Source organism: Alexandromys fortis, unplaced genomic scaffold, assembly GCF_014885135.2.
Source record: "Alexandromys fortis isolate MF-2015 unplaced genomic scaffold, M_Fortis_MF-2015_v1.1 scaffold_128, whole genome shotgun sequence".
In the NCBI taxonomy this organism is placed as follows: Eukaryota; Metazoa; Chordata; class Mammalia; order Rodentia; family Cricetidae; genus Alexandromys; species Alexandromys fortis.
Genome location: NW_026068012.1, coordinates 4912669 through 4918469, shown reverse-complemented (window position 1 = coordinate 4918469; position 5801 = coordinate 4912669). Strand labels below are relative to the sequence as shown.

The following is a 5801-nucleotide window of genomic DNA, read 5'->3' as shown; positions in this document are numbered from 1 at the left end:
TTGAGAAAAAGGTGATATTAGGTACATATTGAAGCAGCCTCTTTCACATGCCTGAGGAGCCCCAGTTATGGTTAGCAAATGTGCACTACATTCAGATTCACTCTCTTTCAATTCAATGCAAAACCAGAAAGTCAGCAACTACACCCACCACCATACAGCTGAGGAGGGGAGCTGTGTATATACACTGCCTTGTCCTATCTGCCCAAACTGGCAGCTGCTAGACAGGATGAGCTAATGATTCCCATGTGAAACTTACTTCTGAACCCATGTTTGCATAAAACTAAAAATTCTGACATAAATGTTAAAAAGTTTCATCAATAAACAAATGTTGGATATTTTACATCAAAAGTAGCCTTTACAATCTCCAGACCCTGTTGTTCATATATTTAAACTAAAATAATGGCTAGTTTAAGGGTTATATTTGAAGAAAGTAGATTTTTAAAATAATTGTTATTTATACCAAACATTAAAGACACCAAACGTTTTATTTAATTTGACTGAATTGTTATAAGTTATAAATGGATAAAATGTGTTTATTCTTTTTATGCATTTTCTTCTGTGACAAACTGTCTCTGCTCCTCATAGCGTCTACTCAGGCAAAGACAGCTTCTACAGTAGCCTCTCTAAAACTTGCACCATTTCTGTACAAAACCTACTTCAGCTTCTAAAGGACCCTGAAGCATCAGTCACTGCAAATTTCTTCAGTGTCAGCATTTTGAATTATTTTATGGACTTTGATATTATGACTTTCCCTTAATTTGCAATGTTCTCCACCTTGTCTACGCCAGGTGGCAGGGATGATTAACAGCAGCGTCAATGGCGACTTCATTCTAGTGGGTTTCTCAGACCAGCCAGAGCTGGAAAGAAGGCTCTTCATAGTTATTCTAATTTCCTATCTTCTCACTCTGGTGGGAAATGCAATAATTATTCTGCTCTCTTCAATAGATCCTAAACTCAAAACCCCAATGTACTTTTTTCTTACTCACCTCTCCCTCGTGGACATCTGTTTCACCACCAGTATTGTTCCCCAACTGCTGTGGAACCTGAAAGGACCAGCCAAGACGATCACGGTTGTGGGCTGTGCTGTGCAGCTTTATGTCTCTCTGACTCTGGGCTCTACTGAGTGTATTCTGCTGGCAGTAATGGCTTTTGACCGCTATGCTGCTGTTTGCAAACCTCTCCACTATGTAGCTGTGATGAATCCACAGCTCTGCCGGGCTCTAGCAGGAATCTCGTGGATCAGTGGAATAGGAAATGCTCTCATCCAGGGAACAGTCACTCTTTGGCTTCCCCGTTGTGGCCACGTATGGCTGCACCATTTCTTCTGTGAGGTCCCCTCCATGATCAAGCTTGCCTGTGTGGACATTCATGCCAACGAGGTCCAGCTCTTTGTGGCCTCATTGGTCTTGCTGCTTTTACCCTTAGCACTGATACTGACATCCTATGGATACATAGTCAAGACAGTTATGAGAATCAAGTCAGCCCAGGCTTGGCACAGAGCCCTGGGCACATGTGGCTCCCACTTGATGGTGGTGTCCCTCTTCTACGGAAGCATCACTGCCATCTACATCCAGCCGAACAGTTCATACGCCCACACCCATGGGAAGTTCATCTCCCTCTTCTATACTGTCATGACACCGGCCCTTAATCCCCTCATCTACACACTGAGAAATAAGGAGGTGAAAGGGGCTCTGGGACGGCTCTTCAACAGAGGCTCTGGAGTGTGCAAATGAAGCAGAGCGTGTAGTGGCAACGATTTTATAAGTACATATTGTCGTATAGTTCTGCACCATAGTCCTCTCGGGCTTTGAGGCTCAGCTCACTATAAGCTTTGTCAGTGCCGCCTTGCTCTGGGCCTCGGGTCAGTCTTCTCGATCTCTTCCCAGAATGCTCTGGGGCCCAGGAGAGGCAACATTTCCCCATACCCATCTAAGTCCACGACCGTCCTGCTTCTCACACTCCGCATTCTCTTTTCCCTTCTTTTATTTCTCCTTTGCATATGAACAAACACTATAATTCCCCTCAGCCTGCCCCTTCTCACAAATATTCTAATAATCCTAAAAAGCAGCTGTTTTCACTTTTACAGCAAACCCCACGTAGCAAACAGTGGGGAAGTTAGAATGACTACAGCCTTGGAATTTTTAACTCCACTACTTCTTTTTTGCACTTGTGAAAGTTTTAGTCACATCTTCATATCCTCATTGTTATGAGTTTAAAAGTAATGTTCATCATTATGATAATCAACATATTCGATACTAAATGATAAATAAATACCATGTTTTAAAACTTATTTTATAATTATAGTATTATTGATCTACTCAAGCTTATCATGTTCAATTATGTCAACTAATCCTTCTTAAATAGCAGCATCTGAAACAGAAAGACTGGGGTCTTGGCTGCATCATTTCTACCATGACTCCAACTTCGTACTATATTGGAGTAGTTAGAAAACACTTAGTAAAGAGTCAGTAAGTAATACTTACCACTGATAAACTGCTTCTCTTCCGAGTAAAACTCATATATTAATTATTTTACAAAAATAAACTACCCAAACAGTTCCTAGGAATTATTGATGCCTTACCAAAACCGCTTGTAATAATCAAGTAGATTATGCTTTGGACATCTAAAATGAGTTTGTTAGTTGATTTATGTAAAGTGTACTTTCAAGAAACAGTTTACTGCAATGAGATTATTTGATTCAGCTGCAATCTAATGGTGGTGACTTATTTGCTGCATGAGGTTTGATTTCCATGATTTCTGATTATGGAAATATATTCCTCACACTGACATGAACTCAAACTCTAAAAGACATTCTCAGCAAACAGTATGGATTATAACTTGTGTTTAGTCATCACCTCCTAATGGAGAAGGTACTCACTTATTATAGTTATAACACACATAGCCCTTACTTAAATTTCTTTCTGAAAGTATATAGTAGCACAATCCAGTATTTATCTGCAGTTATCTATTTTATGCTTTTTCTTATAATTAGTTCTTATAGTTATAAATTTCCTTACTATCTTCTGTTACCCGTTTACAATTTTCTGGTATCCATACAAGTGCCAGTCACCAGCAGAGGACTCAAAGGGAGTTCACGGAGCCAGCACGTACTAGACCATTCATCTGAGGGGGTTGGGAAATGGAAACTCACACATTCTCTTGATGGTTTCCTTCAGTCCTTTTCTTTATTCTTCTTTTGCATTCTCTATTCCTTATTTTCCTGGTGATTTCCTTCTCTCACTTTTGATGTTTTCTTTCTAACCCATTTTAACTATCTCTTTATTCTTTCCATTACAGCTTATCATTCCTAGGAAAAATCTTTCAGTCAGTATAAAAAAATTACAATGTGGTTACATTAACATTATGTTTTTCAAATAAATGATTACAATTAATACAAGTAAAAAAGAGTATGTTTCCACATTTACATAATTAGATTTTATGTATTGCAGGGGAAAAACAAATTATCCCAAGAATCCACATACATTTATACTCAAGAAAATAGTTATATATTAACTGTTTAGGCAAGCATGGTATTCTTATCAGTCAGGTCTTTAAGTGGCAGACTGAATTTTGCAGTTATAAAGAAAAAGTCAATTACTTTATTACTTATATTGAAAGTTAGTCTTATAGAAAATCATAAACTTAAACTTTTATACTTGAAAAAGAATCAGTCAACTCTACCTTAAACCTTTAGAGTGCATACCCACTCGTCAATAGTTTCTTATATCAGGAGATTGAGGGAAGAAATCAGTTTAATGAATTTATCATCACCTTTGGTTATCAACCAATCCTAGCAAGAAAAGCATATCAGCTAATGATAACTGGGGTGCTTTCTTCTTGTTCCCTGACCTTAGCAAGTTCTACATTCTAAAACTTTAGATTATATTCTTGGATTTTGTTTTACCTTAAAGCTATTTAACAAAAATATCTTAGTCTAACTTTAAGTTATTTTAAAAGCTTTGTTTCAGCTATTATACACTTCAAAACCTGTGAACACATCTCCCAATGTTAAGCTTAAAAGAATTTAAGCTAACTGTGCTACCGGAACTCAACTGTTTTTCTTAATCATTAACATAACCACAGTCTATATGGCTCCTCAATAGAAATTCATGTTTTAGCTGTGTGATACTTCCTTGTTTATACTTTTATCATTCAAACTCTACTTTAACTAACATTATTGTTATCAGTTAGACAGTACAGTTTAGGAAGGAATCATCTTCATAATACTATACAGGTACAAATGCCCAGTTGAACAGAATGTTTTCATGAGATAATCACACTACAACAGGCAGTGGGAATTTCCTGACACCCATTCACACCATGCCAGATACCAGAGAAAGATAGCAGCAACAAACATGTAAAGGCACAACAGAAGCAAAAGACACTTGGGGTCTATAGTCTAAGGGCCTTACCTATCCTATCTAAGATTTCCCCATCAGGGACATTCCTTTTGGTTGACTGACACCTTGATCTCAGTAGCTACTTGCTGTTCCTCTGATACGGCCACTGGCAGTTCTTATGGTAGAACTCAATCAATAATAAGTTTATATAAAATAAAATAAGCTTGTGACTTTTCCATTTAAAATTGTCTTTAGATAAAAACATGAGGAGAAAGAATGGCTAGTCAAAATATCAACAATTTATTATTTAATTAATAACAGCTTAAGAACCATCCAAAGGCCCACCCACAGCACCCCACTACCAGTCAACAGAAACCTCTCCCCATAACCATCTCCCTCACCACACCAGTGACCACTGGACCCACCAGACCCACCTGCACCTGGAGGGACAGGTGAGTGTCTGATATCCCAGATGGAGAACCCTGCTCTCTAGGCCCTAGCCTCACCCCTCCACCACCTATGGCACCCTTTGCAAGCATGCAGCATCACCATCTCCTGCCAACCAGCCCCTGCCACACAAGCAACTACATGGCCCACTGGACCCACCTGGAAAGACAGGTGAGTGTCTGATATCCTGGGTAAAGAGCTCTGCTCTCTAGGACCTAGCCCCTCCCCCCACCCACAGCAACCCCAGTGACCAGGCATTAGCACCCTCTCCTGCCAACCATCCCCAGACACACTAGGGACCACTTGGCCCACCAGCATTATACCTGCACATGGAGGTATAATGACCACCAGGGACACAGGCCCCAACTTGGAGGAAGAGTGACCACTGGCTCTACAGACTCCACCTATACCAATTGAAGGAAGAGATGGGTAGAAGACAGTATAAGAATACATTCAACAATGTAAAGTACAACATGACAGAACCACAAAGTAGTTGTCCTAGAACAGCAAGCCCTGAATTTCCCAAGGCAGATGAAGCAGAAGAATATGACCTTAAAATGAATCAGAAGTCTCCCAACCAAAAGAAGCGCAGGGCACAACAGTTTCAGTGCATAATTCTACCAGAATTTCAAAGAAGAGCTAATGCCAAGACTCCTAAAATTGTTCCACACAGTAGAAGAACAAGTAGCGGTGCCAAACTCTTTTTAGAAGGCTACAGTTATCCTAACACCAAAATCACAAAAAGACACAACTAAAAAAGGGAATTACAAATCAATCTCCCCCATGAACATGGATGCAAAAATACTCAATAAAATACTAGCAAACAGAATCCAAGAACACATCAGAAAAACCATTCACCATGATCAAGTTGGTTTTATCCCAGACATGTAAGGATGGTACAATATATGAAAGTCTGTCAATGTAATCCACCACATAAACAAACTGATAGAAAAAAAACCCACATGATCATCTCATTAGATGCTGAAAAAGCCTTCAATAAAATCCAACATCCCT

General features: G+C 39.3%; 1 pseudogene; it reads left to right on the top strand.

The window, feature by feature from the left end:
* The first annotated feature begins 797 nt into the window (after positions 1-797).
* On the top strand, positions 798-1811 carry LOC126513629 (olfactory receptor 2G3-like; annotated as a pseudogene).
* The last annotated feature ends 3990 nt before the right edge of the window (positions 1812-5801 follow it).